Source organism: Emydura macquarii, unplaced genomic scaffold (assembly GCF_026122565.2).
Source record: "Emydura macquarii macquarii isolate MOO-44397 ecotype Brisbane River unplaced genomic scaffold, CSIRO-AGI_Emac_v2 contig_383, whole genome shotgun sequence".
In the NCBI taxonomy this organism is placed as follows: Eukaryota; Metazoa; Chordata; order Testudines; family Chelidae; genus Emydura; species Emydura macquarii.
Genome location: NW_027130520.1, coordinates 928234 through 956178, shown reverse-complemented (window position 1 = coordinate 956178; position 27945 = coordinate 928234). Strand labels below are relative to the sequence as shown.

At 40.2% G+C, this 27945-nt stretch overlaps 1 long non-coding RNA gene across 1 annotated transcript in view; it reads left to right on the top strand.

The window, feature by feature from the left end:
* Nucleotides 1–24883, top strand: part of LOC137145132 (uncharacterized) — a 47041-nt gene extending 22158 nt beyond the window's left edge. Inside the window, exon 4 of the long non-coding RNA XR_010917573.1 lies at nt 24753–24883. This is a non-coding gene — a long non-coding RNA (uncharacterized lncRNA). The remainder of the gene's footprint in view (nt 1–24752) is intronic.
* Nucleotides 24884–27945: the final 3062 nt, after the last annotated feature.

Genomic DNA, 27945 nt, shown 5'->3' with positions numbered 1-27945 from the left:
AGTCCTTGTGTACTATCGTAGACAGCTCTATGTACTCGCCTAGCACATTTGCTACATCTGTTCAAACATACCTTCCATTTAAAACTTTCAGTAAAAAGTCAGTTATGAACTGGTAAGATGTAAGTGCTTTGTTTTTATATACTCTTCCAGGCCTTGTGCCAGAATTTCAGAGGGATTAGGAGGGTGCTAGGGCAGGTGGCTAAGAGGCACTCATTATGAGACTTCTCTAACAAAGTGCTTCTCCACCAGTTTTATTTTCAAATTGATAGAGCAGATATTTTTCTTTTCTTTTTTTTCTGGGTGGGGGAAAGGAGCTCCAAACAATGTATTGTTTTTGTTGTGTAATTTTTACATGGTGAGTGAAAAGCTATTTTTGTTAATAGCCTGACATAATTATTCACTTTAAAATCTTGCAGCCAAATTCTGCTGTCATTTGCATAGGTGTAAATCCAAGTCACTCTACCAAAATCAGTGTGTCACTCAGGGTTTACACTAGTGTAGATGAGAGCATAATTTGACTCTGCATGTCTGAAATGTCTGATTTTTGAGTAACTATTTTATCCTTAAACCAAGAAGAGCACAGTCCATATCCTGTGATGGTGAGCATATGTATGTCCTCTATTTCTGTCTCAGCATGGCACTTGCCACAAATCCTTGCTTTTCCTGTGGCATTTTGTTTGATTGAATATAACAACAAATGGTTGAATAGACCTATGTGTTTGGACAGAAAGTAAGTGACTTAGAACCATTCTTAAGCAAAATTTTCTTAGAAACCAGATGTATCATTTACATTTTTTGGTTACTTTTCTTTTTTAGTGAAGACGCAGAAGTCAGATTGGCATTACAATCCACTGCACTGCTTTTCTGTTCACTCTCCTTTTTCCGCCTAAGCATGCAAAGGTGGTTGCATGTGCTATGAAGAAAGGGATTTAATAAATAACACTATCACTTACTCTGTGCATTATATGTTTGGAATAAACTGCAGAAAACCTGTGTAAATAACAGTTACCTTTTTTCTGAATCAGGTCCTTACATAAAAACAAAACAATATGTGTAAGGAAAACATGGATTAATAATAAAATACAGTCTCTTCTCGAGGTGCACAGACTTGCAGCATTCATTTCCCTTTCCAGCTGATGTCTCTTTTTTACTTTATTTGTACTCGGATATTTAAAGGTTTTTCTTGTATTTTCTCTGTTTTTACAAGGAACACTGATAATATAGTCATTTAAGAAATATTTGCCACTCCATATTCTATAAGCTTTTAGCAAGACAAAATAGGCCAGTATCTCTTTTCTGGATATGGCAATTAATTTTGAGATTAGCATGTTGTATTTTTTACCTTCATCATTTCTTCACATAAAAGTAAATCTTAAGTTTTGTCATACCTTATTATTGCTCTGACAGAAATGTTCACAGTGACATGAATGGTGTCTTTGGCTACCAAGACAGATTTTCATAATAATGATTTTTTTTCCTGTAGGGGGCTGTGAACTGCTAATTAGCATCTATGACCCAATATTCTCAGCAAGTAAGAGTAATAGCATTAATTTCTAGTTTTATGCAGGGTGCAAGTCTAATATTGCCAGCACTTCTGTTTCATTTGTAATTAACTGCAAACAATTATTACAGAGTCAAGGAAGTAGATCCTAATGCTCTAGGTAATAAAAAAAAAATGAAATGATGTTTGTAAAACTCATATGTTTCATGCTGGGCTTCGCTGATTTCTTTCAGAGAACTGCGATTATGTGCCTATCGATTAAAAATTCCTTTTTATGTTTCTTTACATTGTTCTGAGTCTTAACGTTGGTGTGTAACTATCCAGTCCTCTCTTCAGTTCTCTGTGGCTTATTCAGTGATATCCTTGTACTTTTAATTAATATTTTGATCCCCAATACACTGGTAAAGACTAAAGCTGGATATTTGGCCAGAGCATAAGCTGTCGGAGGTGTTGCAAAAGAATGTTTTCAATCAGTTTAATTCCAGGCTATAGTTTGGGTCTAATAGCATAGTGATCCATAACCCCCAAGATAAGGACAATATATGGTCATGTACAATTGCTTACTTCATAAAAAGGACACAGACATCAGGTTTGTTTTAGTAGTTGTGTAATATGCCTTTCTGAAAACCTACATTCTTTTACTTGTAAAATGTATTTTGTTGACATTAGGAATAGTTTTGAAATTGTTAGTTATTATGCTGTCGATGAGATGGTATCATGTGCTGCCATTGCTTCAAACCATCTTAGCATAACATGTAAGGGTTGTTCTACTCAAAAGATAATTTACTGGGATACCCAATCCCTGAATGCAGGTGGATGTATTTACATCCTGAGAGCGTTGTTTCCAATCTCCAGTATCTGCCTAATATTATTAGAATGGGATGCAGATTTTAGGACATAAAACTGCAAATTAGAATAATGTATAGTCAATGGACAACTAAGAACATTTAAACAACCTATTGAAAAAACATTGTGCCTAATACTAGAATATCCACCTTATAAACTTCATGATATTCTTGAGCCAGTGTAATTATATGAATAGCAAGATATCTAACATCCTAACTTAAAGCCAGATGCCCTTTGTAGGATGCACTTCACTTGCAGTAATGGAGATGATTTAAATGAATGTGGAAATAGAGTCTGGAATCTAAACACATAAAAAGATAATGAGCCAGATCCTGTGAGGTACTGAATTGCAGCTCCCATAATTTTCAATGGAGTTTCTGAATGCTCAGTATCTCAGGATTCTGACCCACTGTTTTTTTACACAAAAAACAAATCAAAGATCTTGACCAAAATGTTGCTTGTTTGACTCAAATAATCATGAACTCAAAGGTACCCTTTGGCAAATATGGAATTTGATAATGGTGGTGCTGTACAACTGATCATGGGGAGAAGGGTGCATGTGGAAAATGTAGGAAAAAGTTTTCATTTCATTTGAAATTTTCATTCCTTTCATTTTTGGTGGATTTTTTGTTTTTTAAATTTAAAGTCTTTTTTCTTTTTCTCTTGCATTTTCTTTTTTTTTTTTAATTGCGCAAAGTAGAGGGATGAGGGAGTAAGTGAAACAACCAAGAGAGAATGGGACTTCTCTCACTTCTGAAATTTGATTTTATTTTTTTTAAAGTTTCATTTCAAATTTTTTTAAACAAAAAACAAAATATTTCATTTTTTGACAAAAGCTTAATTGAAAAATTTTGAGACCCTATTATGTTGTCTTCACAATACAGTAGCTTGTTCTTTATGCACAGAAATCCTCTTGAGAAAATGAGAAAAACAATTTGTACTTTAAACAATAATAATACTTGTGGTACTACTAAACCCAGTTTGAAGAAACCAAATTTAATCCATATGGTGAAGGGGGTCACCTGCTTAATACTGCAGTATTAACTTGTGGGATAAAACCATGGGGAATCTTGTACCTTTTTGAACAAATGAACATTAGATGTTGAAATATTCTGTATAGACTTGCTAAATTATGTCTGTATAACTGCACTTGTTATAACTGCACTGAGGCTTTAACCGGCATTAACTAAGTTGGTTTAAAAAAAAAAATCAGTCCTTACTGACATGAGAAAACAAGAACGGTGATACTAGATCAGACAAATAGTCTATCTACCCAGTATCCTGACAATGGCCAGTGCCAGATGTTTCAGAAGGAATGAACAGGACAAGGCAATTTTAAGTGATCCAACCCTTGGCATCCAGTCCCAGCTTCTGGCATTTAGAGATTGAGGGTCATCCAGAGCATGGGGCTGCATCCTTACCATCTTGGCTGGTAATCATTGATGGACCTATCCTCTATGAACTAATTCTTTTTTGAATCCAGTTATACTTTGGGGCTTCACAACATCCCATGGTAATGAGCTGACTGTGTGTTGTGTGAAGAATACTTCCTTTTGATTGTTTTAAATCTACTGCCAATTAATTTAATCAGGTTTCCTCTAATTCTTGTGTTAAGGGATGAATAACACTGCTCTATGTACTTTCTCTGTACCATTCATGATTTTATAGATCTCTATCATATCACCCCCTAAGTCATCTCTTTTCTAAACTGAACAGCCCCAGACTTTTTAATTATTCCTTGTATGGAAGCTGTTCCATAACCCAGTCATTTTTGTTGCCCTTCTCTGTACCCTTTTCAATTCTAAAATATCTTTTTTTTTTTTTTTTAGAGGGGCAACCAGAACTGCACATAGTATTCAAGGTGTGGGCATACCATGGATTTACATAGTGGCACAGTGATATTTTCTGTCGGGTGGTTCCTAACATTGGCTTTTTTGACTACCATTGCAGATTGAGCAGATGTTTTCAGAGAACTATCCACAGTGACTCCAGAATCTCTTCCTTGAGTGGTAACAGCTAATTTAGACCGCATCATTTTGTATCTGTGGTTTGTATTATGTCTTCCAGTGTGCATTTGTGACATACTCAGCATACAAACCAGACTAATGAGTAGCTGTGTCACCTCTGCCTGCTAGCTTGGGGTGCCTTTTACACCATTTTGTTGCTGTAGCCTCTAGTCTGGACTGCTTGTGAACAATCTTCAGCATCGAAGTCACTCCCACCTATGTCTGTGTGTGTGCTTCAGCCAGCAGCCCACCTTGGCTCTGACCCCAACAGATCCCCCAGTCCTAGATTTCCTCCCAGAAATGTATATCTTGTATTGTCCAGGAGAGGGCTGGACAGTACAAATTATATAAAGTCTCTTATTGCTTTAATAGAAATAATATACACGTAATTTGCCACCCCCAATGGCGTTTCAATTCAAACACGCTGGATTAGATAAAACAATAAAATGTGTTTATTAACTACAAAGAGAGAGATTTTAAGTGAGTACAAGTAATGAGGCATAAAAGTCAGAAATGATTACAAGACAAATAAAAAGAAAATGCAACTGGTGCCTAACTTACATGCTGTGTTAAATTCAAAATGAGGTTTTCTCACCACACGCTTTCAGTAGTCCCACTGACCAAACTTCTGAGCTCAGGACCCCTTCTCCAGTTCAGTGGCTGCTTCCTTTGTCCCCTTGGATGCAGTGAATTAATGGGCAGAGAGAGAGAGAGAATAGGGGTGCCTTGGGTTGTCTGCCACATTTTTATAGTCTTGTCCCTCCTTTGTGAAGCATTTCCAGCTGGGAGCAAGGCAACAGTCCGTCTTTGTGGAAGGGAACTCAAAGCTGTTTCTTTACTAAAATGTAGATTTTTGTCCCTGCCTCCTTTCCTGCCAAACAATGGCCACTTAGCAGGTCTATCAGCCTTATTTTCAGCTTGCCCTTTGTCTCTGAGGAACTGGTTAGGCCACTCCCCAGACTTCTCTGGAAAACATACTTTTAGTCATGATCTCAACTTATGTTTATAACTTCACATTAGCATTCCTCAGATTTGTTACCTAAAAAAATGCCTCCTTTGTGAGGATCTCCCCCATATCCTCTGCAGTGAACAACAATGTACAAAATTCATTTAGCTTCTCTGCTATGGCCTGAGTAGTTATGTTGGTAAAACTTTGTGTAAACCAGGCCTAAGTCTCTCTCTAATAAAGGAGCATAACGAATAACTTTCTTATCCTAACATAGTTGATAATATAACTTCCCAATTTCTTATAACAACAATGCCAGAAGCTGGGAATGGCTGATGGGATGATTACCTGATCTGTTTATTCCCTCTGAAGCACTGGCATTGGCCACTGTTGGAAGACAGGATACTGGGCTAGATGGACCATTGGTCTGACCCACTATGGCTGTTTTTATGTTCTTATGTCAGTGAGGTCAGCAAGTCCAACCTTCCCAAATATAAGGTGTACTTATGATGTCCATGCTTTACCTTCCTGTGACCTCTAACATCATTCCACACTTTGATTCAAAGCTCTAGTCAGGGTTCAAGAGTGTACTAATCTATGATACATGTCTTAATTTTTTATAAAGAGTCTCTCTGTCTCTTTCTCTCTGGTGACATTTACAGCTGGAACTGGGAGTGTGATTCCCAGCTTGTGTAGATATTCTCACACTAGCTGTCTTTGAGCTAGTGTTCTAAAAATAGTAGTGTAGCCACAGTAGCTACACAGTAGCTACACAGTAGCTACACAGTAGCCACACTAGCTCAGTGAGATCTGGTACCAGTATGTGAATGCAAGTTGGGAATCACACCCTCACTCCAAGTGTCGCTGTAGCCTCTGTATCCTTAGGTCCTTCTCATTTCTTTCTTAAGGATCTCATAACAAACCTACACAAGATTATTTGCAGGCTAGCAAATTTCCAGTTTCATTGCTGAGCCCCAAAGCATAATGTACTCCTTGATGGAAAAGCCTTATTTGTAGACTGATGGACTCCAAGACCAGAAGGGACCATTGTTATCATCTGGTCTGGCCTCCTGAATAAGATAGGCCACAGAACCTCCCCAAAATAATTCCTGGAGCATCTCTTCTAGAAAAACATCCAATCATCATTTAAAAATTGTCAGTGATGGAGAATCCACCATGACCCTTGAAAGGACAGACATTTGCAAGAGAAACTGGCTGTCATCCACACTGATAGACTGGAGGTATGTGAGCTTCATATTGGAATTGTAATATACTTATCTACAGATGTAATATACTTAGATTACTGTAATGCATTGAACCTGGTACAGCATGACATTTTGATTAAAAAACTAGAACAATACCATATCACTATGGCACACATTAAGTGATTTAAAAACCAGCTAATGGAGATCTCTCCAAATGAAACTATAAACAAGGAATCATCATTGAGCGGGTGTGTTTCTAGTGGGGACCCTCAGGGATCACTTCTTGGCTCTACACTATTTAACATTTTTATTAACGATCTGGAAGAAAACCTAAAATCATCACTAATGAAATTTTCAGATGACACAGAATATGGGGAAATTGTAAATAATAAAGAGGACAGACAACTGATACCCAGTGATCTGGATCACTGTACAAGTAATGTGCATTTCAGTACAACCAAACGTAAGGTTACAGATCTAGAAACAAAGAATGCATGCCATACATATAGGATGAGGACTCTATCCTGGGGAAGCAGTGATTCTGAAAAGTACTTGGGGGTCGTGGTGGATAATCAGCTGAACATGAACCCCCCAGTGTGACACTCTGGCCAAAATGGCTAATGCAATCTTGAATGTATAAATGGGGGAAAATCAGGTAGGAGTAGAGAGCCTCTTAGTACCTCCATGGCTATATTTACACTTATGGTAGCGTGCAGTGTACCTATAATTCATGCCTCATCACAGGTATAAATAGCAGTGTACACAGTGTAGCAATGCTTAGATGAGTAAAGATATGCCAGAACCATAGGATATTTACCCTACACTGCTCTCTACACACCCAAGCAGTGTCTCCCCCTCTATACTGCTATTTTAAAGCAGTGTAGTGTCGCTGCCTCCCCACATTGGAGCCATTCCCCAACACCCCCTGGCCAGAGCCTTTCACTGCTGTGTGTAACTTCACACTGCAATGTGGACTTAGCCTGCTTTTTCACTGTGGCATGTATTTACACATACCTTACAGGCCACTGCTCACATAGTCAAGGCCTGTGTTTGGCACGGGTATCCCAGCTACTGGAATACTGTGTCCAGTTCTGGTGTCCAAACTTCAACAATTATGCTGAAAAATTAGAGAGGGTTCAGAGAAGAGCCATGAGAACGATTAAAGGTTTGTAAAACATGTTTCATTGAGACTTGGGGGCTCAATCTGTCTAGTTTATCAAGGGGAAGGTTAAGAGATGACTTGATTATAATCTATACAGATATATAGGGAACAGAAATTTGAAAATAAAGTAATCTAGTAGACAAAAGTATAACAATACCTAATGGCTAGAAGTTGAAGCTGGACAAATTAAAACTTGAAACAAGGCACAAAATTTTAACAGTAAGGGTAATTAAGCACTGGAATTATTTACCAAGGATTGTGGTGGATTCTCTATCATTGGAAAAGCTTTAATCAACACTGGATGTTTTCCCAAAAGACATGCTGTAGTTCAAACAGGGATTGGTTCAAGGATGTCCTCTGGTCTATGTTATGCAGGAGGTCAGAGTAGTTTATCACAATAGTTCCTTCCAGCTTTATAATCTATGAATCATCAGAGATTAGGGATGTGTGCTCATGTGTGCTAAGGAATCTCAGAGAAGCAGCTGATCAGTGAGAATAACAATATCTAAATCTGGCTTTGCTGATCAAAGCCGTATTGATCACATACCCTGGAGAAACAAAGAGGAACCCTTTATAGGCAAAGCAGAGGTACAGGACACCATAAGTAGCAACTGGAAAAGGCTGTAGCAATGATTGTGACATGGACACTGTTGACATGGTAAACACAGACCAATTTTTTTCATTTCAGTTCTAAACTATCATATAATTCATTAACTATATGTTGCCTGAGGCAATAAGGGTCATTTTGTGCAGGCATTTTTAGTTTGCTGACTTGTTCATCTCAGTTTCTTTTAAAGTCACTGTAGGAAGCCGCTGTGGCCTCCCGCGGAGACAGAGCCCGAGAAAGGGCACGAGAGCCCTGATTGGCCCAGCTCACACCCTGCCCCGGAGTCTGCCCGGCAACAAGGGACCCGGGCCGTGATAGGACCACCCGGCCAGGCCAATTGGCAGCCGCGGGGCGGAGCCCCAACAGGAAGGGGAAGGATAAAAGCCTGGCCCCTGAGCTCAGTAGGGCCCAGATTGCTGCCAGAGGCAGACGTGCTGCCCCGCCAGCAGAGGCCGAGGCCAGAGCCTAACCGCCGCCGACAAACCCCGGCCCCACCTGGGCCCGGGGATTGGATAGGGCCCTCGAGGAGCTGGACCAGACAACCCGGCCAGGACGACTGGGCCGAGTTACCCCGACCCCGAGCCCGGGGCCGTGCTCTGGGACCGCCAGACTGGGCTGAGACCCCACAGCAGCCCGAGTGGCAGGCACCCCCGGAGGCCGGGCCGGATTTGGAGGAACTGCCGGCCGCCAAGCCCCTCCCTGCAGCGGGACAGGACTTGGAGGAGCTGCCCGAGGCCGAGCCATTCCCCACCTCCAACGACCTGGAGGAGCTGCCCCCTGAAGAGGAGCTTCCTGCCTTACCCCCCCATTGATGAGGAAGGACTGACGGCACTAGACCAGGTGGACTATCCCCGTGTCACGGAGGAAGCAGGTACTAGGGTCAGTGGGGAGGAAGTAGCCCAGGGACAGCCACGGCCTGTGGCTGAAGCCGCCTTATAGCCGGTGTGTTGCGGCGGGAGCCCCGCCGGCACAGTGGCAGCCGCTTCTGCCACTGCTAGGGCCCTGGGCTGGGACGCAGTGGAGACGGGTGGGCCTGCGTCCCCCTCCCCTTCCCCCTTTGCCCTAGCCACCCCAGGAGGATTGCTCTCCTGACCCCGCCGGAAGCTGTTGCCTCCTCTGCTCACCCTGCCTAGGGGTTGGAGCAACTGACTCCTTGTTCGCTCACCCTGCCTAAGGGCCTGAGCGATCCTCTGCTCACCCTGCCTAGGGGTTGGAGCAACTGACTCCTTGTTCGCCCGCCCTGCCTAAGGGCCTGAGCGATCCTCTGCTCACCCTGCCTAGGGGTTGGAGCAACTGACTCCTGGCTCGCCCGCCCTGACCGAGGGCCGGAGCGAGTAACTGCTGCTCACCCTGCCTAAGGGCGGACTAGTAGGACTACTCACTCGCCGAACGCGAGCTATTCCCTGTTTGTAGGAAGCCGCTGTGGCCTCCCGCGGAACCCGAAACGCTTACAGTCACTTAGAAAAAATAATCACTATTAAACATTGTCTGTTTTTGTCAGTCACCTCAGAACATCCAAAGTGCCAGATAGTCTGCGTTGTTGCCGCTGTTGTGTTTGGTTTAAACTTGTATATGGCTGAGTGGAAGGGGCACATGTACGAGTTTTGTTTGTGTTGTAACTATTTTATAACATCTTTTGGTTTGAAAATCTATTGCCTCATTTGTTTCACAGAGTGCGGAAAAGCTGAGTTATTCCAAAAAATGCCTACATCTTTCATCAGGGCATCCACCAGGAATGGAGGGAGAGAAAGGTAGATGTGCAACCATCTAAAAGTGCAGGTCGTACTGCACACGCCAAGGCCAGGCAGGGAGATAGGGAAAGGAATGGGAATGTCCTAAATACAACTGAACACAAAATGACAGACAGCAGCTTCTCTTTCCACCCATACTGAAAACCTGGGACCTAAATCTTCTTTAAATGTTATTAAAGTTACTCATATCCTGCAGAGAAATACTGCTGTGAGGTTTCCAAGGAAGTCTTTCAGAAAGATAGTGCCTCTACTGTTGGCTTTACCCTGCTATATAATACTATGAGCAATAATGCATTCTATTTTAACTCTCATATTTCTTCAGAAAGGGAGCCTGATTCTCCTTTCACATTCATCAGTGTAAATCAGGAGTACTTCCACTGATGTGCTGTCAGAAGAGAATCAGTCCCAGGGTCTGCGAAGCATCACCTTCTCAGTGCTTTAAACACTTTTTACTACAGTACTGGTCTATAGGATTCTACAACATGTAGATAGGGCACCAAGCACAAATATAAAGTAGGAACCATCGCAGAGCTTCCCTGGTAGCTGCTTTTTCCTTTTCTCCCACTATTCTGGCTTCCCTCCCCGACCTGAGGATGGTGGCTGCATCCTTCTTCTGGTGTCTGCCCTTCTTCTTAATCTTCCTCCACATCCACCTGTTCCTAATGCTTGCCCTGCCAATACACCTTCATCACCTTCACAACCTTCCCCTGTGATCTTACACCTGCCTTCATTCTCCTTCACCCTATGGTCTCATCCTTTCCTTTTAACATCCTCTTTCTGCTCTGGCTAGTCTTCCTCCACTTCAGTCTTTACCACCCTCTTTCATGGGAAACCCAACTCCTCTTTCTCATTCCCTTTCTCTAGGAGTTCACATCACACTTTCAGACTTTTGGGTGCTCAACAAGGCAACATTAATATTTTCTTGACATAGTATTTTGTATGGAATTTCCTGCTTTTAAAAAAAATAAGAAAAATAGTGGAGCAGAAAAGGAGGGGTAGAGTCAATTTAAAGGAGAGACTTCTCTGTCCTGAACTTCAAAGCTCTCTACCTCAGACTGGTGATAGTGGTCTAGGAGAGTGTTACACTGACGTACAAGTGATGGGAGAAATTGCACACATGGCGTTTGTCCATAAGAAGAGTAATTTCTGCAAATGCTTTATTATTCTTATCTAAGGCTTTCTCTGTGCTGCTGTAGTGTTTCAAGTGTGGACAAGCCCTCAGTAGATGGGCCTCATTAGAGCTGTGTCAATGCCATCCACCAATTTAATAGATGGGCAAAATGATTGGATCCATAAGGTGCCAGACAGTTTTAGTATAAAGGAGGAATGTATACAGGGAGAGGCCGCTCCTCCCCTCGGTGTCCCACTGCCCATTGGCCAGTCAGAGAGTTGCAAACCAATTGGCTTTTGTTCTTCACAATCATTTAAACCCTGGCCTGGGGTTTCTCAAGTATCTTGTTCCATTTTTGACTGAACCCACCCTCTCTCTCCCTATTGTTATATAGGACAGAAACTGTGTTTTCAGTTTGCTATGGGTTGGATTCATCACCTGTTCAAGGGATCAAAAGGAATTTTTCCCATCAGACAGCCAAGCTGGCTGGGGCCAAGTAGTTTTTATTTCACCTTCCTCATAGCATCCTGGAGACAGTTAGGTTAATTTGGTATACACCAGTGATTCTCAACCTGCGGCCTGCAGTCCGCTTGCAGCACTATCAGCACACAGTTGCGGCCCATGTGACATCCTCCAGGGCCATACAGGTAGTATTGGATGCAGCCCACATAATAAATTATGGACCACATATGTGACCCACAATGGTAAATAGGTTAAGAACTACTGGGATAGCCATATTTAACCTAACTGTATCTGCAGGATGCTATGAGGAAGGTGATTTGAGGAATTTATTGTTAGGGATTGTATGAATCTTAGTTTGTTGCAGTTTGCATCAGTCTCCAGTGCAAATAAAAAGCCAAAGAGCCAGAAAATGAGATATGGGGTGTTGCTGGTGGACCCTAGGGTCATGTGGAAAAGGGAAACCTGAAGTCCTAGAAGACTGGGGTCCCTCTTTGGTCACTTCCATTCCCTGATGGTAGACAGGATTCAGCAGAGAAAGCTGAATCCTTGGGAAAGGCAGTGGAGAGTCTACCCTGAATTATGGGCTGTGATAGATGCCCTATAAAACCCCACACTGGACCCATTGGTATAGGAAGATGGGCAAATAGTGCCCTTCTGATGTTACATTTTAATACAATTGCAGCCTGACACTTAAAATCCATCCCTTACTCACACCAAGCTGTGTTTTGCTCCACAAGTATTCCCATTGATTTTAGTGGGGCTATTCACAGAGGGCTCTATCCTGCAATGTGCTGAGTTCCCGTTGACCTCAGTGGGAGTTGGGAGAGGTCTGTTCTGGACAGGATCAAACCCAGAGTACATTGCTACCTCATTGTGAGGAAGGGTATCGGAATCTGTCTCTGGTTTAGAGTCAATTCGTGTAATTATTGAATAATATATTTGTTATTCAAGTCAGGTCAGTCTAATTGTGTGAATTCCTTGTATTCTATTAATAGAGGACATTAATATTCTATTAATATGGACATTTGTGAATGAGATCAATGCACTGTATTGGCATGGTCCACTGAAGTGAATCTCACCATTGACTTTAATAATGGGACTTGGATCAGGTTCTATTGGTGGTTTTAAAAAAAAAGATTTCCAGGAAAAAATAATTCTGCTTTGACAATTCAGTGGGCAATTCAGAGATTGCAGAGGTTCTGTCGGATCCAATTCCCTCCAAGCTGTGTGCCCCCCGTGCAAACCTAACCACGCTTCTGTTCAATTACATAATGACAGTTTTAATTCTAATTTTCTTAATTCTGAAATACAGATTGACTTCCCAAACAGCGATATTTTATAGGCGGGAAAGAAGGGTGTCTTAGAAAATAGCTGTGCTACCTGCACCCTTGCAATGGCCCCTCTGGGGGAAGGATCTGCTTTTCCCCAGCTAACTTGGTACTTCTCAACTCATTTGATTTTCACTGCCACCCAAAACCATCCATGTGGTAGTTCTATAAAACTGCAAATTGCTGTTGAGTTCAAATTTTTTAGAGACATTTCAAGTGCACATTGTAACAGAGTCTTATAGTAATCATGTTGCAGAAAAAATGTTATAACAGTCTTCTCTCTGCCTGAATTAGTGAGGAAAAGGCAGATGTGGAAATTATGAGTAATGTAATTGATTATCTTAAAGCTTTTAAATACCCAAGCTCTCAGCAATCAAGATCTATTTGAGTTCAGAATCTAATAAGTGGTAAATACAATAGATTTCAGTATGACATTTTATCAAGTTCTCTGCAGTGCTTTTCCTCCTCTCGCTTTTATAGGCAGCATTATCATCTAATCAGCAGACAAGTTGGAAAATTTTATTGTGACACATAATCATTTTTAGTTCATCATATTTCTCCTTTCATATGCAGTTGCGATGAGTTTTCTCATAAAGCACACATTTGCAGTGGTTTTGTCCCCATTTGTTTTTAACAGGGAGTAAGAAACCGAATATTGTTATCCCAGGCTGTTTATTGACAACTAATTTATTGTGTGCCAGTGCAAGTACTTGTATAAAACACTTCCAATATTGGTGCAGTAAATTAATGTCAAAGAGATTTTTCCAGGCCCCTTGCTTTACAAAACTTTTTTAGTACTGATGATAGCTCCAATATTTATTCTAGGTATTAGCACCATTGTGCCCCAGGGGCAGTGCTGTATACAGTTAGGAGCTAATTTTTATTCTAAATCTTATTTCCTTTAAGCTGCAGACTGGAGTGCATGATGTCAAAATTCCACATTATGGTTCTGTTTGAAAATTATCATGACCTATTAATCAGTGAGAAACAATCTTAACACTATTCCATGAGGTCTTGATTCTGATTCCCTACTTCACATTGACAGAGCTTGTTTATTTTTAAAAAAGCTTACATAGGAGTAAAGAATATTTGCACCTCTGCAGAAACTGATGCATCATTTTTTTCTGGTTCTGTGAAAAGCAAAATATGTTGCAGGTCTCCTTCAGATTTTTTCCCCCCAGTTTAATAACATAAAAAATAGATGGTTTTTTTTGAGTAAGGAATTTTCTCTGCAAAACAGGGGACTTTTATTTAAAAAATGGAGAACAAAAATGGAGAAAACTAGCCTGGGCAAAGGCATGTTTTTGATTATTTTCACTGCATGCAAAGAAAAACAATCCTTTGTTCACTGGTGTGAAGTGAAAACATTTGCCATTAACCAAATTCTTACAAATCCACCCCCTCAAAACTCTGCTAATTTGCTTGCAAAAAAATGTACACTGTGCAACTCTAGGGACCTGGCCTGCTCTCTTTGGGAATGTCTTTACTACAGAATTAGATCTGGGCTTTTGCTTGAGTATTGTTGCTAGCCCCCTCCAATACAGAAACAAAAACCTCTCACCCAAGTTAGGTGGTATTTTCAAGCTGGGCTAACTGGCACAGCAGGGGCTGCAAAGCTCAGGTTCCACTTGCACTTGGGCTGGTAACCTGCCCACTTTGTAGTGGGGATGCAAGCTAAATCACTCAAATTCTGATAGTCCTCCAATGCCTTCCCATAATTCCCTCCCACCTCAACCCGTGAGCCCAGAAGTACAGACAAGTTCTTCCACCATTCACTGGGAAAGAGTCATATGCCAGCTCAGCTAACTGCAGCACAAAGCACAATGGGCTATGCCCCTAGGAACCCTAGTGAAACACCCACATAGAGGCATGTAGCACCAGAGAGAACAAAAGTTGGGCAGGGTTTTGCAGTGTGGTTGCTCAGAGCCAGGTGCTGATAACCCAAGTAACACTGTAAGGAAGACATGCTCTTTCAAATAGTCCTGTTCCTGCAGTTCATGGTTTTCTATAGCCCTGATGCTACAGTGGCTAGTGTGTGGGCAAACTGCTATGCCTGCACAGAGCCCCATTAACTTCAAACAATTTAGGGCAACAAGGCCTTGATCCTGTAGTTGGCAACTCAGGTGCAGATGGCCGAATCATTGTAGAGTGCTCAACATGGGTGCAGTAGTCCACTCATATACTGTCAATTGCAGGATCACTGCCTATTGCTGCGCGCAGTTTGCATTGGAAATAATTAATAGTGAAAGTCAGGTTAAATTAAATATTCTGTATAAGAAGGAAAGTAAACTGCATCATTTAAAGCTTCCTTCAGTACATACTATTTTTCTAGGCTCTCTCATTTTGAATATTATAATTGAGACCCATATTTAAACTTTAGCAGGTTAGGAGGTATAATAGAAATGTGTGCATTGATTATGAATGTACAGATTAAATGAACAATTTTGAACTAGTACTTGAGATGGTTAAATAATGTCTTTCTCATCTTACTGTTACTGTATTTCCTAATGACAAGAATTCAAGCAAACTAAAGAATCTTTTGGATGCAGTATTGTTTCTCCATGGATGAGGGATTACTGATTGGCTTTTTAACTTCAGCTTTTCCAAATAGTTTTTCAGTTATTTAATTTACTCTACATGGAGCCTATTGATTATTCAAGTTGGCAGTCAATTTTATAGGGCACCCCGCTGTTTCTTTGCTTAATGTAGTCAATGATTGTAATTGCTTGATCAGTGCAGCCCATGAAATAGGTTTTGTGTCTTTTTTACAATGCATTGATGGCTTTATCTGATGCAGTCTTGGCAGGGTCTAAGTTTTACAGCACTATCCTGAACTCCCAGAGGTCTCTAGATTAATGGCTATGGCTTTCTGTTGGAGCTGCTGATACTGCTCTCCAGAATGTATTCACACATCTGGCATGCCACTCTTGGCAGTTGTGCCAGCTTTTTGTTGTGCAGTTACAGAATATCTCACCAGTGCCTAGTTAACTGTTTTCACTAAGGGAATGAGATAAAAAGCCATCCACAGAGCTTCTGGCATTCACTCTATGTCACTATAATCACTTTTTTTTTTTTTAATTTTCCATTACACTTTTTATACGGCCAGTTGATATTTAGAAACAACAAAATATTTGTATTATGAACTCTAGTTTAATACTATAAAAGATCCCAAGCTTGTCTTGATTTCCTGTAAACATATTAACTCCTTCTCTCCAACAAATAGCTCTTTTATCACAATAAGAATAAATAAATATATTAAAATTGTACCCAAAAGCCTAAAATATCTTTTCATACGAAAAGGTGTCCGTGGAAGAGCAACAAAGAGAAATCTCCTGACCTCGTCATGATTAAAGTAATTTTTTTTGCCTTCCTTTGTATCATGTTAAGTTACTTAGGCATCATTTGGTTCTGCTTGAAAGTCAATATTTCGGATTTGGTAGAATTTGAATTGTATTATCAGACGTGTAAAATGTAGTCCTAATAAGGAGGCCAAGAAAATATAATGAAACACAGGTGCATAAATCCACGGACAATATCATTATATAGCACACATACACCATTTACAATGCCTAAGGTGACATCCTGCCAAAAATGTAAAAGTGTGATAGATTTTGGACCAGCTGTGGTATGAATGGATTTCCTCAGCTAAGCTTGACATAGAAGCTGGACATGTGCAGCCTCTATATTAATTCTTTTCTCTCCAGATAGTATATTGTAAATGCATAATGCATCTTTGTGTAGTAAAGGTCTACTGAGAAGACATCTGGAATACAATACTTAAAATTCCTAGTCTGTCTTTTCCACTGAAATCGCAGTTATGTTGGGCAATAGCACAAGAATCACATATACCTATATGCAATATTAATAACCCATGGACCCATGTGTTAACAATAAATAACCTTCATAAAATCTGTCACGGTGAAAAATAATGAGAATAACATGGTCAACGCTTTTCACTCTACCAGTGTTATTGGCATTGCATTGACATCATTGTTGGATATTTTATTATTCCTGCTGACTTTTAATGCTGTAACAATGGCTGATTACATTTCTAGGGTCCAATCCTACAAAACACTTAAGCATGTGAGTAATCTAACTTATGTTCCTAGTCCAATTGAATTCACATGCCTGAGTGGTTGCACAATCAAGACCCTATACAGATGGCTCCTCTCCCTCAAATATTACATAATAGTTTCATCTCTTTTCTTTAGTTTATGAAGAATATTGCCATTTTGCTGTCTATGATATCTTTACCTGCATTAAAACTGAAGGATTTAGGGTTCTTAAAATGGAAAACTTTACCCAACTATGAGAAAAGGCAGGGCCTATAGGACTGGCCTTAAAGGTGGGTGATCAGAGCAGTCATTCTAAGTGCTAGCTTCCAGGGGGTGCCAAATCTCTTTTGTTGGTGGTGGTGTTTTTTTGTGTTGTTTTGGAGTTTGTTTTTGTCTTTGCTCAACAATTCAGGGGTGCCAAAGACATTTTTGGCGCTGAGTAAAAGGAGCCATCTTAGAAAATGTTATTAGCAAACAATTGAAAGAAGCGGTAAAACTGGAAATACTCTTCCTTTCAGACACAGGAAAAGGATGCAATTTATCTTTCTGAACCCAAAGCAGTTGCTTTACTTTAAAATGTTGTAAAAAGTATATAGAAGTTCACACTAAACATCTGTCTCTTTTCTTTCCAGGAAATTAAGGTATGTGTACTGTGGTTACTGTTGAAAGCATTGCTTTATTTTTTCCCCTTAATGGCACAATAAGTAACTATAAAATAATTCATTTAAAAAACGGAATGAGTTGGTCAAGGGGAATATGAGCAATAGAGCAGGTCAAAATATGGGGGTGAATTACACATAAAAATAGTCATTTTTATTCCATAGATTTAAAAAAATTAACAGTTTTCCTTTATTAAAAAATTTTGGGGTATAAAATTATTTGTTTTCTTTGGTTTTTCTTCTGCCTCCCTGCCTTTTCCTATTTTGGTACTGAGAAAGGGTAGTTGGGGGCGGGGGTAGGATGGGGGTGGAAAGAGAAAAAGAAGAATGAGTGGGAGAAAAAGCCTTAAAACATAAACTACAATAAATAAAAACTGAAGCAATCTACATTTTTCATTTTCCAATTTTGTTGAAAAATTAACGTTTTTCACCAAAAAAATTCAATTTTGAGAAAAGGCATCTTTGAAACATTTCTGCCAGTTGTGTCAAGTAGACAAAAAGACTGATCGGCCCAGATCCACAAATGTTCTTAGGCATCTAAACCCTAGAACTAGGTGCCTAAGTCCCATTTTTAAGTTGAACTGTGATCCACTAGACCCCGCCTGGCTGCTGCCTATCCCTGTAAGCTCCTAAACTCACTCAGCACCTAAGTTTTTTTTCAGTAAAAGTTCCCTAGGCACCCAGTTGTCTGCCTCTAGGCATGCATAGTGCGGTTTTAGTCAAGGGGTTGGAATGCCTATCTCCCATCTAATCCGTACTTCATTCCTTGAACATTGGGAAAGATAGGTGCTCCTCTACCTATCTCACCTGTGGGACCCAATCTGATAGGCATGGGGAGGGGCTGCACTGCAGATTGGGTCCCATTCAAAAATCTGGGATGTTGTGGGGGGATGGTGAGGTGGTGGTGCCTGCTTTTGTAACTTTTACTCCAGTGGTTAGAGAACCCACTTAGGATGTGGGAGACCCAGGTTCAATTCCCTGTTCTACCGGGGGTGTTTGTGTGTGAAGGATTTGAACAGGTGTCTCCTACCTGTCAAGAGAGCACACTCAAACCCCAGAGCTATGAATATTCAGGTGCGGAGTGGGTGGCTCTCTCAGTCTCTTCTGTGGAAGCTGTTCCACTGTGTATAAATAATTAGAAAGTCACTGGAGTAGGGGTCCTGGCCCCTAGGTCTCCCACTTCCCATATGGGCACCCTAACCACTGGGCTGCAGAGAACTTGTCTGTATGGTGCCTTAGTTCACACCAGCTGGTGTGTAAATCCTAATGCCTACCCAGTGTGTTGTGCACTAACTGGCCCATGTGAACCTGATGATATGCATTAAAATTCCCTACTGGACATTAATGTGGAACTGTTTGAAATGGGACTAATTTAATGTGCACTAGGGAACTTTTAGTGCTTGCCAACAGCATCCACATGGTTACACTGGTGCACATTTGAATTTACATCCCAGCTGGAGTGGACTAATGTACCGTGTAGAAAAGACCCAAAGCATTCTTACTTTCACTCTCGCCCAACAACTCTTTAATTATTTATCCAAAGTGGAACAGCTTCAACAGGAGAGACTGAAGAAGACCCACACCAGACTATCCCATAGCTAAGTGGTTAGCGCATGGTCTTCAGAGATGGAAGACCCTTGTTCAAATCCTTTCTCCTTCTCGTGGAGAGGAAGGAATTGAACCTGGGTCTCTCACATCCCAGGTGAGTGTTCTAGTTACTGGTTAAAAGTTACAATGTGGACATCACCTCTTCTTCTAGCTGTTTTGTGTGGCATGTGGCACATGACTTACTCCTTCTCACTAGAAACAAAGCAGGCACCTAAGCCACCTGACTCCAGGAGATGGGTTCCTAGTTGTGGAACTATCAGATAGGCATCTCCCTGCAGCCCAGACTTAGGTCGCTAACTCTATGAGAAGGGTGGGGCTTGTCAGCATCTCCCATTGGCTAGTTTAGACAGTTTCTGGCCTTGTGGATTGCATTCTAAGAAGCTTAGCTCTCCCCATTCATTGTATGGGGACCATAGGTGCCTAACTAGGGCTTTGTGGACTACGTTGTTGCTGTGTTTTTTCTAGGTGCCTAAAAGTTAGTAATTCTAATGTCCATGCTTTTCTGGATCCAGGCCATAGATACTACTTATGACAGACTTAAAATACCTTGACATACCTGAATGAACAACTTTAAAAATATTTAGATAAATTAAATGTGCTCAAGTCAGCATGGCCTGATGAAATTCATCCTAGGTTACTTAAGGAATTAACTGAACCGATCTTGGAACCATTAGCAATTATCTTCAAGAACTCATGGGGGATGGCTGAGGTCCCAGAGGATTGGAAAAGGGCAAAAATAACACCAATATTTTACAAAAGGGAACACCGAGGATCTGGGGAAGTATAGATCATTCAGCCTAACTATGATACCTGGAAAGTTACTGGAGTAAATTATTAAACAATCAGTTTGTAAGCACCTTGAGGATAATAGGATTATAAGGAATAGCCAGCATGGATTTGTCAAGAACAAATCCTGCAAAACAAACCTAATTTCCTTCTTTGACAGGGTTATTGGCCTAGTGATATATCTGGATTTTAATAAAGTTTTGGGAGCAGTGCCACATAACATTCTCATAAGTAACCTAGGGAAAAGTAGTCTAAATGAAATTACTATAAAGTGGGTGCACAACTGGTTGAAATACCATATTCAAAGAGCATTTATCTGTGGTTCACTGTCAAACTGGGAGGATGTATCTAGTGGGGTCCTATAGAGGTCAGTCCATGGTCCAGTTCTATTCAATATTTTCATTAATGGTTTGGATAATGGAGTGGAGAATGTTTTTGTTTATAAAATTTATGACACCCAGGTGGAAGGGGTTGCAAGTACTTTGGAGGATAGGATTAGAATTCAAAATGACCTTGATAAATTGGAGAATTGGTTGGAAATAACAAGATTTCAATAAAGACAAATGCAAAGTACTTCAACTTAGGAAGGAAAAATGAAATGCACAGCTACAAAATGGGCAATAACTAGGTAGGTGATAGTACTAGTAAAAAGGATCTTGGGGTTATAATGGATGACAAATTGAATATGAGTCAACAATGTGATGCAGTTATGAAAAAGACTAAATATCTTTCTGGTGTGCATTAACACGATGTTGTATGGAAGACATGGTAGGTAATTGTTCCACTCTTCTTGGCACTGGTGAGGCCTCAGCTGGACTATTGTGCCGAATTATGGGTGCCACTCTTTAGGAAAGATGTGGATAAATTGGACAGAGTCCAGAGAGAGTAACAAAAGTGATAAAAGGTTTAGAAAACCTGACCTCTGAGGAAAAATTAAAAAAAAAAAAAAAAATTGGGCAGTTTAGTTCTGAGAAAAGAAGACTTAGGGGAGATCTGATAATAATCTTCAAATATATTAAAAGCTGCTATAAAGAGGATAGTAATCAATTGTTTTCCAAGTCCACCGAAGGTAGAAATAGTAATGGGCTTAATCTGCAGTAAGGGAGATTTAGGTTAGATATTAAGAAAAACTTCTGAACTGTAAGGGCAGTTAAACTCTGGAATATGCTTCCAAGGGAGGTTGTAGAATCCCCATCATTGGAGGTTTTTAAGAACATGGTGGGCAAACACCTGTCAAGGATAGTCAATGGTATACTTGGTTCTGCCTCAGCACAGGGGGCTGGACTTCATGACTTCATAAGGGCCCTTCCAGCCCTACATTTCTATGGTTCTGTTATAACATACAATTGTATCTTAATCGAGAAATTCAGGTTCAGTCTCAATTTCAAAACACAGAGGAGTTTTGTGATTTACTTAAATGAAAGCACAGCATTTGGATGGATTTGAGGAATTCCAAATGGATAAACTGGTTCAGATAAAGGCCATGGTCTCTGGCTGTTGCTTGATGTTTGCCTACTTAGGGACTGCAAGATGAGACCCAGAATAAGACAGACCCATCTCTATTCCTTAAACTTCAGCTTTATTTAAAGTACATTTTGGCACGGTTTCTGGCTGAGACAAGAAGCAGAACTTCTAAAATACTCTAAGGCGGGTTGTTCTTTTGTTATCTCTGGCTCAAGCAGAATCATGAAATACTGGAAGTCTCCGTAGAGCCTTTTCTTATTAGATTTCCAGTCCAATGTTGTAGATTTAAGGCATATTCTGATCTCACTTCACCAGTTATTCCTGATTTATACCAATGTAAGAGAATAGACTTACGCCATGTAAAAGTAATGAGAGTTAAAAATCAGGTCCTCTTGAGCCTCAGATAGTTTGGATAAGCTTTACCTCCATGCTTTTGTGGTACTTCTCCGAACCAAACTGAAACACTAAACTTCTTCAGGTTCGTCCATTACTACTCTAAATGTGGTGTGAAATTTAGTTTAGGTGTCTTGGACTGGAAATGTGAACAAGGCAAAAAAACTGTCAGAAAAGCTTCCATCCATTTAGTTCTCAGAATGATGGAGATGAAGCTACAATATTCTTTTGTTGAGAGCTCTTTATCTAAGAGAAAAGACACACTTAATTCTTGTCCAAAATTTTACTTTTGTAACTGTGAATATTATTCTTAGCATATTTGGACATAACAGTTCAAAAATAATCTTTACTCTTGAAATATTTATACATAAGAAGCATTACAGAAATAAGAATGCATGATTACTTGGATTTGGTTGCATTCTTATGACATAATTACTTTATTTTTGGATTTTGGTGCCGAATAGTAACAAGACAGAATTTTTTTAAAAAATCCAAGGATAGAATGTTAACTCTTAAGCCACTGGGGTGTGTTTGTGTAGAGTTAAGGGGTTCTTTTGTTTTATTAAATCTCAGCTGTATCTTTAATTCACTGATTGTATTGGAGCAGTTTGTGTTGAGTGAGACTAAACATACAGGGCATATGAAGCTTTGCTTGAACTGAGCAGTAGTGTTGGGAATCAAAAAATCTCTTTTAACTGAATTCTGATGTAATCTAAAGGTCTTTCAGATGTTCAAACCAGCATGAAGCATGAGACAAAGCCAATCACACTGCTGAAATAGAGTACTGTACAGTGTACTAAGGAAAGAGACAGACAGTCCCACAGAACCCGCCTCTCAATGGGGAGGGAAGTATGCAGAATAAGGGATAGTGCAGTGCCCACACTCCTTTATGCCAAGGAGATGGGGGAAGGGTTATTTCTTCTGAGAAGATGGGGGCTGTGGCTCTGTACAGTCACCAACACAGGTTAATGCCTGACTGGCTGAGTTTGGTCCTATTCCTTTCCAAGGTCCTATATGGGGTCACATGGCTCTACATTTCCATCAACACAGGTCAGGGTCTGAATGGCCCTAAGGCTATGTTTACACTGCAATAAAAATCCATGGCACCAAGTCTCAGAGCCCGGGGCCAATTGACTCAAGCTCACAGGGCTCGGCCTGCAGGGCTAAAAATAGCAGTGTAGACGTTTGGGTGTGGACTGGAGTCCAGGCTCTGAGACCCTCTCCACTCATAGGGTCTCAGAGCCTGGACTCCAGCCCAAAACCGAATGTCTACATTCCAATTTTTAGCCCTGGAAGCCTGAGTCAGTTGACCCAGACCAGCTGGGGCCGTGCTGTGGATCTTTGATTGCAGTGTAGGCAGACCCTGAGTATACACAAACTTGTAGGGGTTACAGTATGTACACAAGCCATTATTATGCAAGTTATATAAGCCATTGATTTTTATCAGATTATTCCAACCAGCTCCCTCTTTCCATTAATAATTTAGTTGTTAATTTAATACAGACATTCTTCTTCTGAGTCACATTCCTATAGTAGGCATTTGTTTATGCAATCTTAGTGATGAAATACACTTATTGGCTGCAGTCATACATACTCTAAATGAGCATCTGTCTTTGTTTAAAGTGCAGTCCTCCTCTGAAAAGTGACTCTTGTAAGAATCACATAGTGTGGATCCATGTTTATTGTGTCTCAATGATTTCCATATCAGATATGCTTAGTTTACAAATGTAGAAACATTTTTCCAAATGCAAGCTTTTGTTCCTTCTTACATGGAATAAAAGTTCCTCATGACAAGCTATCTCCGCATTTATAGCTATGCAATCTGTGTCATCATATAATGCCCTCATTTGCACTTGTGCAGACCCATTGACTTCATCAGGCTTGCCCAGGTGTGATTGGAATTTAATAAATAATCTGGTAGATAATGGACAAGTTGGAATAGAATCCAGTCCCCTGCTTCTTGCTAAATTGGTTCTGCAGGGCTAATAGGAGTATAAAAAAATGAAAAACTGTATTTTCTCCCTAAAGTCAGCAGAATCTGTTCTGAACTCACAGGAGGAGCAGATCTGCTTTTCAGTTTTCAGAGTGGAACATTTTAATTTCAGTAAATAACAATATTTCCTAAATGCCATATTAATGAAGATTTGGGGAATTATATCTATGAAATACCTCTTGTGTCTATCTTCACACATCAAGCCTATAGTCTCTCACTTTGGAACATCCCCAGACACTGCGAAAATGGCTTCTTATACCATGATATTTCCTCCATTTAAAAAAAAAACAGAATGTTGGGTTGTTTTTTTCAAGGGACCAAATAGCAATTAGGCAAATGTTTACCTTTAAGTCTATTTTGTTTTGTAAGACTGGCCTGCAAATATATCAGTCACATTTTTCTGCTCGCAATGACATCTCCTTGTAGACTGATGATGACTGGCCTCCTGGCAGGGAATAAGGGAAGGATCAAGGAACTTCCTTTTCACACTCTGCATGAGCATCATTGACAATAGCTCCCTCCATAAGCCCAAGGTTCACATTCAGCATGGCCTTCACTCCTCCTATACAAAGCAGGTCAGGCATGCTGTTGTGGAACGAAGTTGGAGGAGAGGAGCAGGGGTGATCTGGTTTTATACGTCTCCTCTGCATAGCCTGTGCACATAGGCACAACAGAGCTCCATGATGCATAACTTGTACTATCCAGAATGATTATATTCTTCCAATTCTTTGGATAGATTGATTGGATCACTTCCTTTCCCCACATTGCAATAGAGCGATATCTCACATATACCCTCACATTGCCAGTATTCTCCTGTAGTTCTGTGGGAAAATGTCTCGATGTTATATCTATTTCTTCTTTTTTAACAGAGCTCACCGCAATACTGGGATCTAAGTGAGTGGACTTGGACATGTAGAGCATCTCCCATTGGCAAATTCAAATCATTTCCCTTTGGAGTATCCACTTAGCTTCCCCTATTAAAAACAATCCTTTGTTCCACCAAAGAAAGCAAAAGAATTTGAAACTTTTTGGCGGACTCTGTCCCAGCTTTTGATATTATAACAAACTAATTGCATGCTCTCGGCAAGCAATAATGGATCCAGAGTTTCCTTTGAGATCACTGTGAATCCTTTATTGGCCTGTCCTTGAGTATCCCTGTTCCTCCATGCCATAGTGCAGAGCTTTGGGATGAGAACATGGAGGAACTCTGTACTCCACTCTGCATGGTGGAGAGAGCTTCTGTTCTGGTCCTACAGTGACTGGAGTGGAGGGAGGTTTGGGAGACAAGTCATTGTCTGATCACCAGGGTTGCAGTTACACAGATCCATTGGCAACAAATCCTTGCAAAATGGGAGTCCAGAGACTGTAGCTTCTTTTCCAGTGCAGGGGCCACAGAGGGCTTCAGCACTCTACCTCAAAGCCTGCCTGTGGGGCAAGATGTGGATTCTGCTTTTGGCTCCCCTGGAACTTTTGTCTAGTTCCCGGCACAAAGCTCATCTAACCAGGATTCGTGTAGTTGGGATGCAAATTTCAACAACCACAAAAAAGCCTAATTACAATTCTATTTATAGTTCTTTGGAGAAAATTTGCCAATAGAATTAAAACATCCAGGGGAGAGAAGCAGCACATACAGGCACATCAGCCACATTCTGTCATGCAGCATCCACCTAGACAAAGGTCTTTGTCTATAAAAGGCTAAAATGCATCTGAGATAATTGCTGCTCATTGATTGTGCCTCTGAAATGGAGTCATTATGGTATTTTCCACCTTGAGGCAGTCTTGTACACTTCTTTGAAAGGGAAAATTCAAAAATTCAAGTAAAGACCCAAGTTCAATCAAATATGTGGCAGTAAAAGCTTGATTTACAGCTTTAAGGGTTACTCTTAGCTGACCTAACCCTGAGTGAGGCTTGGCAGTTTTGTCTGATCTTGCCTTAATGCTGTTATCCTGTGTTTGCTAAATGATTTAACATTGAAATGTTGGAAGTAGCCAAATATTTGTCTTCGGTCCTTGATGAATATTTGTATAGCTCTTTCCCCAATCATTCTGGAAGCAGAGCAGAATGTTAAAAGTGCAAAACGCATGCAGTATTACTTGGTGGACACTGTAGACCCGCTGAATTGGTGTTGCATCAGGGACGAATTTGAGGCAAGGATTGAAAATGGCCATGGTTTGGAACACAGTATCCTGCATTTGCTTGAATCTTGTATTAATGGCAAGTCAACACTCAACGTAAATTGTGCTGTCCTAGTAGAATGTATAAAAGAGTCTGAAGTTCCATCTGAAGACCAAAATATTTTAATTCATCTATAACTTTTTTCTCTGTTTCGCTAAAATATAATGAAGATAAAAGAGCCCTTCGAGGTTGAATGATTTTGTGGTTAAGGAACTGGAAGAGAACTCAGGAGATCTGGGTTAAAACCTTGGCTCTGTCACAGACTTCCTGTGTGAGCTTGGGCAAGCCACTCAATCTCTCTGTTCTTCATCTGTAAAAATGAGGATATTATTATATGGGCTTGGGGGAAAATTCACTAGTGTATTTAAGGTGCTCAGATATTAAAATGAATAAGGTCATAAAAGAATGTAGATGGATAGAAATGAAAATTTCTGAATGTGGCCTCCATTTGCACACATCCAGTTTTCCTCATGCAGTTTCTTACCTGCACAATTTTTGCAGACTAACACTTGGGCATGCAGATAATAGGATAGATACACACTTCTATTTGTACATAGAAAATAAGTGCAAAGTACTTTGTGCTTGTACTTGTTACCATGTGGGTGCATAAAGTTTGAATTTAAACATAATGAAGGTGCAAAATTGCTCATGCAGAAATACAAGGCCAAGATGATGCCTCTTTAAAAATTTGATCCTGAGAGTTAAATAACTATCTTAAATGTGATTCTTATTAGAGAAACTAAAAATCTGCAGCTTTTCACCATCCGAGTTTTAATCTGATATATCCTGTATAGTAGTGTTGTACTTTTAGTGTGAAAGTACTAATTTGTGTTGTTTCTGTACAACTACTGGATTTAGTTGATCAGGACTTGATTAGCCTAGATTTGGCCATCACTGCTGGGTCAGGGTATTTTGCTCCTTATACTTACTTTTCATAACATTTTAATAAAAGAATGAGCTCTTTTAATCAGTGCCTATTCATAATAATTTATAGTTAATGTATCTGAAAGAAACAGAGAGAAATGAAAGAAGACACTTTTTCATTCATAATTCTTTTTAAAAATGTGCCTCATTTCCCTCCCCCCTTCCATCCCCACACGCACATACTGATATTGCATGCATGGCTTGCTCTCAGCTTGCTAGGAAGCAAGCTGGGGCAAGCCTTGTAATATGATTCAAATTGTAAATCTTATGTCTTGCATCCCCCAAGCACCTCATCTTATATGCAGTCTGGAACCTTCATTCCAATACCAATTAGACTAATATATCCACGCAGCTCCTATTGGGGTGATGGATCGGCTGGTGGGGGAAATGGAGGCGATTTTCTCAGCTCCTCTGCATTCCCATAGGCATGCAGCATTTGACAGATTGGGCAGAACTGCCACGAAAGAGTCTGACACAGATGGTGTAATTAGAAAATGCGAAGTGCGAGTGTGAAATTTATCTTTGATCAGCACCTCCTTGCCAGATTGTCATCTATGTTAATATGATGATGGCTTCTTGGAGATGGATAGAAGGAAACAGCAGCCTTGAGGAAGAAATGGAGACTGAGAGAAGATATTTTGTTTAACTCTGAAACTCGATCAATTTCAACATAAGTAAAATGAGATTTAATTTATTTAATTCCTAGGAAAACAAATTGAATCTGAATCAGATACTCTATTTCTTAGGCCTGTTCTCAATATGGTAAAACCTTAAATTTTGTTGGAAGAAAGATTATTTTTATGAAGAAATAAATAAAAAAAATCTATTAATGTTGGCACATGTGAAGTTACTGATTCAGTCTTTATTTAGGCTTAATACAATCTAAATGCCTACAGAAAAATCACTCTATTCCCTGGCTGGACACATTTACATGATCAGATATTTCCCGTCAAACTTTGAAT